The sequence below is a fragment of the Cololabis saira genome, chromosome 21, assembly GCF_033807715.1.
Source record: "Cololabis saira isolate AMF1-May2022 chromosome 21, fColSai1.1, whole genome shotgun sequence".
Taxonomy (NCBI): Eukaryota; Metazoa; Chordata; class Actinopteri; order Beloniformes; family Belonidae; genus Cololabis; species Cololabis saira.
Window position 1 is genome coordinate 5,858,545 of NC_084607.1, and position 14,034 is coordinate 5,872,578.

Consider the following 14,034-nt stretch of genomic DNA (forward strand, 5'->3'; position numbering starts at 1 on the left):
GACAAAAGTCGAAATGTCGAGAAAAAAAGTCAAAATTTCGAGAAAAAAGTCAAAATTTCGAGAAAAAAATCGAAATATCGAGATTAAAAAGGAAAGGAAAAAGGAAGAAAAAAAGAAAAAAAAGAGAAAAAAAAGAAAAAAAGAAGAAAAAAAGGGAAAAAGAGGAAAAAAGAAAAAAAGAAAAAAATAGAAAAAAGGGAAAAAGAAGAAAAAAATAAGAAAAAAAGGAAAAAAGAAAAAAGAAGAAGAAAAAAAGGAAAAAAGGTCAAACATTTTTGAAAAAGCTCCAGGAGCCACTAGGGCGTCGCTAAAGAGCAGCATGCGGCTCTAGAGCCACGGGTTGCCGACCCCTGAACTAGACCAACACAACTAGACGACCAATTGAACCACCAACTACAACACCATGACTAGACTACCAGAACTACACCCCCAACTAGTCAATCAACTAGACCAGTGATTCCCAACCTGTGACCGCAGCCCCCTGGTGGGCTGCGGAGGTATTGCAAGTGGGCCGCCAAATCATTTCCAAAAAAGTATGATATTTTTTTTTGGGGGGGGGGATATAATTATATAAAAATATACAGAATAATGTTTTAAATGTTAAAACTCAGTTATTTTAAAAATGATATTAAAAATGTTTAAATATTATTTTCATTATTTCATTTTGTTTTCCTTCAAGTATTAGACATGTGACAAGCAAATGAGCGATAGTAACTTTTGTTGTTATCGGTCGGACCACTTTGCAGCGGGACTGCATTGCACTTGACTTATTTACGTTTGATGCTGATACCTGAAACTGGAGTATAAAGATGGATAGCTGGCTAGCAACAGGGACAATTAAAAAGTTTGGAGGTGCCGCCAACATTTTTGAGACGTAAAAGTGGGCCCTGAGTTGGAAAAGGTTGGGAACCACTGAACTAGACCACCAACCAGAGCACCAAAACTAAACCACCAACTAGTCCATCAACTAGACCACTAGAACTAAACGACCAACTAAACCACCAGAACTGGACCATCAACATATAATCCAGGTGGCTGCATTTAGATGTCACATGATCAGAAAAGAAGTGCAAAAAAGGATCCAGACCCGGGTAGTCGTTGGAGGAACCGTAGGTCCGGATCCAGTCCCAGGCAGGTCTGGATCCAGTCCCTGGTGGTTGGTAGAAGAACCGCAGGTCCATAATCCAGATCCTGGCATTTGCTCGTTGGGAAGAAGCCGTTGGATCTGAAGTACACACTAATAAATTTACTAAAACCATCATCTGCTTGTTTTGGTGCTGAAGCTCCAACTAAAGGAGGAATCAGCTGTTTGAATCCCTAAAAACTGGGGAATACTGCCCCCCCACATGGAGACCAGACCTGAACACTTAATTAACCACTTTTCTGCTGGTGACGGACGTCTCCAGGCCGGTTGAGCTGCAGAGATTTCTCCGGGTTCCTCTGCGACCGACCAGCCGCGGAGCGCTCGCCCTCCCGCTCCGTGATTGCATCGATACGATGGATTTCTGCCCCTTCATCTTCACCGCTCCATCCCGCCAGCCATCGATCCTTTTTACTCACTTCATTTCAGAGGAGGAACAGGATTCTAATTACAGACGCTCGTCAGCGTCCGAGGAGTCAGAAGGAACATTTGTCCTCCTGAACGTGTTCATCGTGCAGTTTGACACGTTTGCTTTGCAACGGCCTCGAACCGACGCTGAATACCAACACAATCCTGGCAGCTCGGCTTCTTTTTGTCTTTTTAACATAATCTGAATTATTCATGAGCGTTGTGTTTTCCTCCTGAATGCTTTGTTGCTCGCTCTAAACTGTCACGCCGCATTTTAATTGTCGGGCGGCCTCTGCAGACGCAGGAGCCTGACCTTGCGGTCCTCTCGCTGCCTCAGATCACAACGCTGATGAGTTCCTTTATATTTTCTGGGGAGTAATAGTCCCAGGGGTCTGCAGGACGGAGCAGAGGCCAGGGAAAGTTTACCAGAGAGGCTGCTTTTATTCACTTTCTTCAGTACACAACCCGGGGAAGTCAGCAGTCTTATCAATCCCAGCGAGAGCCGGCGCTTCAGTCCAGTTTCTTACAGCGGAGTCGATGTGAATTTTTCTCCCCAAGTGAGAAAAGACTCAGATATGTACGGAAGAGTATTATTCCCAGGCAGGAGAAAAATAAAAATAATATTTTAGAGGAGGAAGATTTCTTTTTCATTATGCACTTTGAGAAAAAAGTCGAAATGTCGAGATTAATGTTGAAGTACAATCTCGAGAAAAAGTTGAGAAAAAAGTCGAAATGTCGAGAAAAAAGTCAGAATTTCGAGAATAAAGTTGAAATGTTGAGAAAAAAGGCGAAATTTTCGACTTTATTCATGAAATTTCGACTCTATTCTTGAAATTGTATTTCAACATTAATCTCGACATTTCGACTTTTTTCTCGAAATTTCAACTTTTTTCTCGAAGTGCACAATAAAAAAAAATCCCCTCTCAAATATTTTTTTCCTGCATGGCCCTGATACTCTTCCGTAGAAATGTGACATCATCAGGTGTAGACGGAAAAGGAATTAGATAAAAAAGACACCGAAGTTGAATGCTGGAGTCGTTTTCTAATGGAAGCAATTCTGGACCATAATTCAAATTTAAATAGATTAGTCAAAATTATTTTTCATTTTCAGAATAAAGCCGCGTTTTTTAAAATGATAAAGAAAAGATTTACTTTTGAAAAAATGATCTTGCAAAAAATGTTACAAAATTTAATTTGAAATTCCAAATTTGAAAAGGAAAATTGAAAATAAAATTAATAGTACATTTATAAATAGAGAATAATGTTGAAGTCGAATTTCGAGAAAAAAGTTGAAATGTCGAGATTAATGTTGAAATACAATTTCAAGAAAAAAGTCAAAATTTCGTGAATAAAGTTGAAATGTTGAGAAAAAAGGCGAAATTTCGACTTTTTTCTCGAAATTTCGACTTTTTTCTCAAAGTGCACAATAAAAAAAAATCTTCCCCTCTCAAATATTTTTTCTCCTGCATGGCCCTCATACTCTTCCGTAGAAATGTGACATCATCAGGTGTAGACGGAAAAGGAATTAGAGAAAAAAGACACAGAATCTGAATGCTGGAGTCGTTTTCTTATGGAAGCAATTCTGGACCACAATTCAAATTTAAATGGATTACCCAAAATTATTATTCATTTTCAGAATAAAGCCGCGTTTTTTTAATAAATCATCCAAACTGAATTTTAATTTTCTTCTTCATCATTGTTCATTATATGACTTAATTAAAATGATAAAGAAAAGATTTAATTTTGAAAAAATTCTCTTGCAAAAAGTGTTACAAAATTCAATTTGAAATTCCAAATTTGAAAATGAAAATTGAAAATAAAATGAATAGTACATTTATGAATAGTATAAAATATAAACATCAATGTGTTTTGTGGAGTTTAGAGTCTCGTTTTGAAGACGATGGGCTTGTAGCTTGTTGTCTATGTTTCCGTGGTTGGACAGATGCAACATTAATGTGTTTACCGTACATGTTTTTGTTTAGTAGTTATTGACGGCAGAGGTGGGAATCTGAGAATCTAATGCTGGAGCGTCCAGAGTCGTTTTCAAGCCATTCTGGAACATAATTCAAATTTAAATGGATTAGCAAAAATTACTTTTCATTTTTGGAATAAAGCTGCGTTTTTACAATAAATCATCCAAACGGCATTTTAATTTTCTTCTTCAGCATTGCTCATTCTAACTTAATTAAAATGATGAACAAAAGGACATTAAAGATTTAATTTTGAAAAAATTATCTTGCAAAAAGTGCTACAAAATTAAATTTGAAATCCCAAATTTGAAAATGAAAATGTATTAGCAGAAATGCTTTTTCATTTTTTAAAATAAATTAGAATTTTTGAGACATAAATAAACCAGTAAACTGGTCTACAGGTAAACTGGTCTAGAGGTAAACTGGTCTCCAGGTGAACTGGTCCAAACTAGGAATGGGTGATATTTTACCGTTCACGATAAACCGTCAAAAAAATTCCCCACGATAAGAATTTGTATCTCACGGTAAAAATGATAAATTCCTGTTGATGTTTTTGTGTAAAGCTGATTTATGGTTCTGAGTCAAATCGACACACAATGTACGTGAAGGAAGGAAGGAAGGAAGGAAGGAAGGAAGGAAGGAAGGAAGGAAGGAAGGAATTTGAGCCTGAAAGAAAGAAAGAAATGAGCCAGAAAGAAAGAAAGAAAGAAAGAAAGAAAGAAAGAAAGAAAGAAAGAAAGAAAGAAAGAAAGAAAGAAAGAAAGAAAGAAAGAAAGAAAGAAATGAGCCAGAAAGAAAGATAGAAAGAAAGAAAGAAAGAAAGAAATGAGCCAGAAAGAAAGATAGAAAGAAAGAAAGAAATGAGCCAGAAAGAAAGAAAGAAAGAAAGAAAGAAAGAAAGAAAGAAAGAAAGAAAGAAAGAAAGAAAGAAAGAAAGAAAGAAATGAGCCAGAAAGAATGAAAGAAAGAAAGAAAGAAAGAAAGAAAGAAAGAAAGAAAGAAAGAAAGAAATGAGCCAGAAAGAAAGATAGAAAGAAAGAAAGAAAGAAAGAAAGAAAGAAAGAAAGAATGAAAGAAAGAAAGAAAGAAAGAAAGAAAGAAAGAAAGAAAGAAAGAAAGAAAGAAAGAAAGAAAGAAATGAGCCAGAAAGAAAGAAAGAAAGAAAGAAAGAAAGAAAGAAAGAAAGAAAGAAATGAGCCAGAAAGAAAGAAAGAAAGAAAGAAAGAAAGAAAGAAAGAAAGAAAGAAAGAAAGAAATGAGCCAGAAAGAAAGAAAGAAAGAAAGAAAGAAAGAAAGAAAGAAAGAAAGAAAGAAAGAAAGAAAGAAAGAAAGAAAGAAAGAAAGAAAGAAAGAAATGAGCCAGAAAGAAAGATAGAAAGAAAGAAAGAAATGAGCCAGAAAGAATGAAAGAAAGAAAGAAAGAAAGAAAGAAAGAAAGAAAGAAAGAAAGAAAGAAAGAAAGAAAGAAAGAAAGAAAGAAATAAATGAGCCAGAAAGAATGAAAGAAAGAAAGAAAGAAAGAAAGAAAGAAAGAAAGAAAGAAAGAAAGAAAGAAAGAAAGAAAGAAAGAAAGAAAGAAAGAAATAAATGAGCCAGAAAGAAAGATAGAAAGAAAGAAAGAAAGAAAGAAATGAGCCAGAAAGAAAGATAGAAAGAAAGAAAGAAATGAGCCAGAAAGAATGAAAGAAAGAAAGAAAGAAAGAAAGAAATGAGCCAGAAAGAAAGAAAGAAAGAAAGAAAGAAAGAAAGAAATGAGCCAGAAAGAAAGAAAGAAAGAAAGAAAGAAAGAAAGAAAGAAAGAAAGAAAGAAATGAGCCAGAAAGAAAGAAAGAAAGAAAGAAAGAAAGAAATGAGCCAGAAAGAAAGAAAGAAAGAAAGAAAGAAAGAAAGAAAGAAAGAAAGAAAGAAAGAAAGAAAGAAAGAAAGAAAGAAAGAAAGAAAGAAAGAAATGAGCCAGAAAGAAAGATAAAAATTAAAAAGGTGGCGTTGAATTGGTATTTTTTTATCGTAATTTTTATCGTTATCGGGATAAATGCCAGAAATTATCGTGATACATTTTTTAGTCCGTACCGCCCATCCCTAGTCCAAACATGACAGCAGAAGTCTCTTCCAGACGCTAACACACATCCTGACGACGTTATTAGCTGCAGGACGTTCCCTGCTGAAGCTGCACCAGATCTCAGCGCTCCAACACTCGCTGCCTTCATTTCCTTTAGGCTTAAGGAAATAAATCAGAGCTCTGTGGGTTTACAAATCAAGGTCACGCAGTGTCTTTTAAATCTGGGACAGTTCTCCCCTTGAGACGAGCTGCTCGTGCACCTCGCGCTGAAACGCCCAGAAACTGCAACCGCGACTACAAATGTCGCCGCACAGCTGGACACATTTGTTTCAGGCCCTGGAAAACAAGCCGGCGTGATGAGCTGCATCTGCTCTGATGGAAACCCAGACAGCTCTGCACAAACAGGACCTGCCGCGGCGATCCACCGGAGGACCCCGCATCCCATGGTGCACTGCTGCAGCATCAGCTGCTTGTGATTGATGAATTTGCGATGCGAACGCCAGAAGAGCGAGTCCACTGGAGACTGCGTCTCAGAGCCGATTACTGCTGGGAAATTTATGGAGCATGTTTACTATTTTCCCTTGTTTGTGAAGTCCCCCCGAGACCTCGGCCGAGGGGTCCAGATTACATCTGTAAGTGGTCAGTTTGATCCCACATCCAATTCCGAGGGAGGAGATTTTCTCCCTCTACGGGTAAAACCAAACAGTAAAGCAGAAGATGCTTTTAAACCCACTTGAACAGAAAAGGGAACACTGCAAGACAGACTGCAGATGCACAAATGAGGACAGTAAACAGACGAGCAGCACTCTGTAAGCAAGCGCTGGTCTCTGTTGGTGGCCCTCGCTGCTGGAGAGCGTTCGGATCGGCAGCATCTCTCTGACAGCGACTGAACATCCCCCTTTCATCATGTCCAAACAGCAGGGGGGGGCTCTCATCTTATTTCAGCCCCTCCTAAAAGAAAACACGGTGCACACCATGCTACCGTGTTGCTACAAGACCCCAGACTGAGACAAATACGTGGAAAAGTACTGGGTATTTGTTTCCAAGTGCAGCTTATCTCAATCTACCTGTATTTACCTGGATTTAAGTCTTTAAACAGCCTTGGAGAGCCAGCAGGTGGGCGTCGGCCCAGTATCGCCCTGAAGCGATCAAACCACATGTCCCCACGTGTTGTGGTACCCATATTACTCACACCAAGTGCGGATTTTTTTCTGATTTAAAAAAAGAATACTACACAAAACTGATAAAAACACAATATTTTACACATACAGGTCACACAACACCAAAAAAGTCACACATTATGGTCAAAAGTACTGCAAAGACTACACCAGGAAACATTTCCAGCTGTATGTAGACGACACCAAGCTCCTATTACCAGTAGATTATTGGTCCTTCATGTACCAGATTAAGTTATGGAGTCCCACGGGGTTCTGGACTGGGACTCCTTCTCTTCCTCTGACTAAAACATCAGGAAACATTTCCAGCTGTATGCAGACGACACCAAGCTGTAATTATCCATGACACCTGAGGAAGCTAAGCTTTTACTAATTGTACCACGACATGAAGTTGTGGTATCCATATTACTCATACCAAGCGCTGCCTGGAAAACCGGAAAACAAAGTGTTTTTTTCTGATTTAAAAAGAGAATATTACACAAAACTGATAAAAACAACATTTTTTGCACATACAGGTCACATGACACCAAAAAAACCTCACACATTATGGTCAAAAGTACTCATTTGGATTGATGAGGTCCAGTTTATCTGAAAGGTACCAGTAGATTTTCTGTCCTTCATGTACCAGGTTAAGTTATGGAGTCCCACAGGGTTCTGGACTGGGACTCCTTCTCTTCCTCTGACTAAAACATCAGGAAATATTTCCAGCTGTATGCAGACGACACCAAGCTCTAATTATCCATGAAGTCAGAAGAAGCTAAGCTTTTACTAATTGTCCCACAACGTTCAAACCACATGTCACCGTATGAAGTTGTGGTACCCGTATTATTCATACCAAGTGCTGATTTTTTTTTCTGATTTAAAAAAAGAATACTACACAAAACTGATAAAAACACAATATTTTACACATACAGGTCACACAACACCAAAAAAGTCACACATTATGGTCAAAAGTACTGCAAAGACTACACCAGGAAACATTTCCAGCTGTATGTAGACGACACCAAGCTCCTATTACCAGTAGATTATTGGTCCTTCATGTACCAGATTAAGTTATGGAGTCCCACGGGGTTCTGGACTGGGACTCCTTCTCTTCCTCTGACTAAAACATCAGGAAACATTTCCAGCTGTATGCAGACGACACCAAGCTGTAATTATCCATGACACCTGAGGAAGCTAAGCTTTTACTAATTGTACCACGACATGAAGTTGTGGTATCCATATTACTCATACCAAGCGCTGCCTGGAAAACCGGAAAACAAAGTGTTTTTTTCTGATTTAAAAAGAGAATATTACACAAAACTGATAAAAACAACATTTTTTGCACATACAGGTCACATGACACCAAAAAAACCTCACACATTATGGTCAAAAGTACTCATTTGGATTGATGAGGTCCAGTTTATCTGAAAGGTACCAGTAGATTTTCTGTCCTTCATGTACCAGGTTAAGTTATGGAGTCCCACAGGGTTCTGGACTGGGACTCCTTCTCTTCCTCTGACTAAAACATCAGGAAACATTTCCAGCTGTATGCAGACGACACCAAGCTCTAATTATCCATGAAGTCTGAGGAAGCTAAGCTTTTACTAATTGTACCATGACATGAAGTTGTGGTATCCGTATTACTCATACCAAGCGCTGCCTGGAAAACCTGAAAACGAAGTGGTTTTTTTTCTGATTTAAAAAAAGAATGACACAAAACTGATAGAAAACACTTATACAGGTCACATGACACCAAAAAAGTCACACATTATGGTCAAAAGTACTGCAAAGACTACACCAGGAAACATTTCCAGCTGTGTGTAGACGACACCAAGCTCCTATTACCAGTAGATTATTGGTCCTTTATGTACCAGATTAAGTTATGGAGTCCCACAGGGATCTGGACTGGGACTCCTTCTCTTCCTCTGACTAAAAAATCAGGAAACATTTCCAGGTGTATGCAGACGACACCAAGCTCTAATTATACATTACACCAGAGGAAACTAAGCTTTTACTAATTGTACCACGACATGAAGTTGTGGTATCCATATTACTCACCCCAAGTGCTGCCTGGAAAACCTGAAAACAAAGTGTTTTTTCTGATTTAAAAAAAGAATATTACACAAAACTGATAAAAACACAATTTTTTATACATACAGGTCACATGTCACCAAAAAAGTCACACATTATGGTCAAAAGTACTGATTTGGATTGATGAGGTCCAGTTTATCTGAAAGGTACCAGTAGATTATTGGTCCTTCATGTACCAGATTAAGTTATGGAGTCCCACAGGGTTCTGGACTGGGACTCCGTCTCTTCCTCTGACTAAAACATCAGGAAACATTTCCAGCTGTATGCAGACGACACCAAGCTGTAATTATCCATGACACCTGAGGAAACTCGGCTTTTACTAATTGTACCACGACATGCAGTTGTGGTATCCATATTACTCATACCAAGCGCTGCCTGGAAAACCTGAAAACAAAGTGTTTTTTTTCTGATAAAAAAAAGAATGACACAAAACTGATAGAAAACACTTTTTTTTTTACAGGTCACATGACACCAAAAAAAGTCACACATTTTGGTCAAAAGTAGTGATTTGGATTGATGAGGTCCAGTTTATCTGAAAGGTACCAGTAGATTATTGGTCCTTCATGTACCAGATTAAGTTATGTTGTCCCACAGGGATCTAGACTGGGACTCCTTCTCTTCCTCTGACTAAAACATCAGGAAACATTTCCAGCTCTATGCAGACGACACCAAGCTGTAATTATCCATGACACCTGAGCAAGCTAAGCTTTTACTAATTGTACCACAACGTTCAAACCACATGTCACCACATGAAGTTGTGGTATCCATATTACTCATACCAATCACTGCCTGGAAAACCTGTAAACAAAGTGTTTTTTTCTGATTTAAAAAAAAAAAAGACACAAAACTGATAGAAAACACTTTTTTTTTACAGGTCACATGAGACCAAAAAAAGTCACACATTTTGGTCAAAAGTAGTGATTTGGATTGATGAGGTCCAGTTTATCTGAAAAGTACCAGTAGATTATCCAGTACCAGTTTGTACACCTTCATATACCAGATTAAGTTATGGAGTCCCACAGGGATCTGGACTGGGACTCCTTCTCTTCCTCTGACTAAAACATCAGGAAACATTTCCAGCTGTATGCAGACGACACCAAGCTGTAATTATCCATGACACCTGAGGAAACTAAGCTTTTACTAATTGTACTACGACATGAGGTTGTGGTATCCATATTACTCATACCAAGCGCTGCCTGGAAAACCTGATAACAAAGTGTTTTTTTCTCATTTAAAAAAAAGAATGACACAAAACTGATATAAAACAATTTTTTTTACACATACAGGTCACGTGACACCAAAAAAAGTCACACATTATGGTCAAAAGTACTGATTTGGATTGATGAGGTCCAGTTTATCCGAAAGGTACCAGTTTGTACACCTTCATATACCAGATTAATTTATGGAGTCCCACAGGGTTCTGGACTGGGACTCCTTCTCTTCCTCTGACTAAAACATCAGGAAACATTTCCAGCTGTTTGCAGACGACACCAAGCTGTAATTATCGATGGCACCTGAGGAAACTAAGCTTTTACTAATTGTCCCACAACGTTCCAACCACATGTCACCACATGAAGTTGTGTTTTTTTCTGATTTAAAAAAAAGAATGACACAAAACTGATAGAAAACACTTTTTTTTTTACAGGTCACATGACACCAAAAAAAGTCACACATTTTGGTCAAAAATAGTGATTTGGATTGATGAGGTCCAGTTTATCCGAAAGTTACCAGTAGATTATCCAGTACCAGTTTGTACACTTTCATATACCAGATTAAGTTATGGAGTCCCACAGGGATCTGGACTGGGACTCCTTCTCTTCCTCTGACTAAAACATCAGGAAACATTTCCAGCTGTATGCGGACGACACCAAGCTCTAATTATCCATGACACTAGAGGAAGCTAAGCTTTTACTAATTGTTTCAGGATTTAATTGGAGTCATTAAGACCTTGTTCTCCAACTTTCTACTTCTGAAATGTGAAAACAGATTATTGTTGTAGCCTCTTCAAATTTCAGAGATTCCCTGTTTCATTGCATTCTCACTCCGGATGGCATCCCGGATAGCTAAGAAAGAGATGACCTCTTTTATTAGGACTGTTGGGTCAATCGATGTCATTTTTACAGAACAATTATTTGTGCAATTAATTGTTCTGTTTACCTTAAAAAGCTAGTTTCCAACTTGCAATAATACAGGAGCAGAAAATGATCTTTGCTTTTAGACAAATGGTTGTTATCGTATTATGACAACATGTCCTGAAAGTCTGGAGAGGACAAACTTCGGTCCAGCAAGTAATAACTGATATTGACTGATATTGGACACAAAATAACGTCAACAGCCTCTGTTTTTAAGCAGCTTTTACAGCCTAGTTCAAAGAACTCCAGTTCAGCTTCTTGAGTCAGCTTTTTTAAACATATCAGGTGAATTTATATAAAAAATATATGTACAGTACATAGACATAGACGTATTTTACTTCAATGGAAGGACCAAAAACCTCCATCTCCCAATTCTTGGTTGAAAGACCTGATGTCATTTTTATATTTAGAGAATATTAAATACAGTATTAGGGGTTGCTCTGATACGTTTTCTTATATTTGGGAACCTATTATTTCTTTTGTTAATTATTTGGCATCCTTGGAAGATTAATTTAATCTGATTTAATTTAATTACAGGGAAGTATGATATTGCTAACCATGTCTAATTTTTTTTAGGGTTCCTCTTATGTCTGTTTATTTAACATTTTTATTTATTTATCTTATTTCTTTTTTTTTATTTCTTTTTATTTTTTGTTGTTGTTGTTTTGAGTGTCCTGTATTGTATTTTATTTTATTACTTTATTTTTACTATTATTATTGTCTTCAGTCAGAGTTTGATTGGTAATTGGTACTTACTTTGGGACCTGTTTATAATTACGTATTTTGCAGTGTGTGTGTTTTGGGGTGTTTGTTATGTTAAGTTTTGTGTCTTTATTTATTTTACTTATTTATTTTATTCGTTTTTTTTAGTTTTTTTTTGTTGTTTGTTGTGTGTGTGGTAAAATATAAAATGGGGTATTCTGTCGAACCCTTTAAAAAATGTTTATTGTGTAATATTATCTACATGGACTACCCAATAAAGAAACATGTTAAAAAAAAAAAAATAAAAAATATATATATATATATGTACATTATATATGAAGGCATATCCTTTTGATTGGCTGACCATCACTGATTGACAGACAAATGGTGGCGTGTTCCCGTCGGCTTCTAGAGCGTCACGGTGGCGTGCTGTGTGAGGGAAAAAGTATTCTTTTATGTAGAGACTTCAAAACCGTTCTCCAAAGAAACGTTGTGTCACATGACAGATGCGTTGCGTTTTAGGGTCTATTACATCTGCGTCGCTTCTTCCAGCTCCAAACCACGGGTCGGGCAGAGGGTCAGATCTCCTGAAACGTTACAGTGGCGTTAACTTTGTCGACAGCCCTACCAGTAATACACCGAAGAACCTTTGACTTGTCTTTGACGGGTTTGTGAAGCATAGGGTTGCCACCCGTCCCGTAAAATACGGAATTATCCTTTATTTGAGAAAAAAATGTTGCGTCCCGTATTGAACTAATACGGGACGCGATTTGTCCCGTATTTTCATTAAGCCTTTATATACACACGTCGGTCACACACACATCAACACTAAATTTAACAATAATGAACAAAATAAAACACAGGAACCATTAAGGCCAGCAAAATTTGAATATATTGCAAAACGTCATTCGTAGTAAATTTAACTAAATGGGAAACAAATATATTATTTTCCCACTACATTCAAAGTGAGATATTTCGAGCCTTTATTTGTTATGATTTTGGTGATTATGACTCACAGTTTATGAAAACCCCAAATAAAAAATAAATTAGAGAATATTTTATGAAATCAATAAACAATTCCATCATCAAAATTATAACAAATAAAGGTTTAACATATCTTGCTTTGCATGTAATAAGACTAGGTAATATATTAGTTTCACCTTTTAAGTTGAATTATTGAAATAAATTAACTTTTACACCATATTCTAGTTGAATTATTGAAATAAATTAACTTTTACACCATATTCTAGTTGAATTATTGAAATAAATTAACGTTTACACCATATTCTAGTTGAATTATTGAAATAAATTAACTTTTACACCATATTCTAGTTGAATTATTGAAATAAATTAACTTTTACACCATATTCTAGTTGAAATATTGAAATAAATTCACTTTTACACCATATTCTAGTTAAATTATTGAAATAAGTTAACTTTTACACCATATTCTAGTTGAATTATTGAAATAAATTAACTTTTACACCATATTCTAGTTGAATTATTGAAATAAATTAACTTTTACACCATATTCTAGTTGAATTATTGAAATAAATTAACTTTTACACCATATTCTAGTTGAATTATTGAAATAAATTAACTTTTACACCATATTCTAGTTGAATTATTGAAATAAATTAACTTTTACACCATATTCTTCACCTGTATCTATATTCTACATCTGGGCTGATGTGGACATACGTAGCATAGGAGGCTATTTCAGTTGCTAGCATGGTTGTCTGTCTCTACAGTCATGTAAGTTCAATGCCATTAAAGCACTTTAAACTTTAAATCAAAGCATTTTGTTTTTTTCACATAAAATAAACACATTTTTATTCAGTTTAGAAGTTTTGGGGCTTTTTTTTGGCTCCTGCGCTGCTGAAATCAGGGCGTCCCTTATTTGTATTTCTGAAAGGTGGCAACCTTAGTGAAGCAGGTATTTGTGGTGTCCTTTCATCACTTCATGTGATTCTTGCCTCCCGTCTGTCTTCACTTTCTTATTGTGTGAAAGCAAAACAACCTGGACGGTTTTAGAAACCACGGAAGCCTCAGACTCCGGAGCTCTCCGGATCTCCGCTGAGCTGCTCGCTCACCTCCCCTGACCCGAACCGTGGGACGTCTGGAGCATCTCTGCTTCAGGCTGGGAAGACAAACAGAAAAAACAAACTCACAGTGACTCTGTCCATAAGCTGGTTAAAAACAAGGGGGAACAAGGCGGTAAAGAATGAGAGAGGAGCAGGACTGCGTACGAGACCCCTGCTGCTGCTGGTATCTCTGACGGATGGAGAACGTTGTGATGGATGGAGGCGGTTGTCACGGAGACGGTGCAGGGGGGATAATAATTCATCATTCTGGGACGCAGTTCTGTCCGGAC

At 37.1% G+C, this 14,034-nt stretch overlaps 1 pseudogene; it reads right to left on the bottom strand.

Moving 5' to 3' along the window:
- Nucleotides 1–14,034, bottom strand: part of LOC133422557 (protein shisa-6-like) — a 45,487-nt pseudogene that overhangs the window by 8,733 nt on the left and 22,720 nt on the right.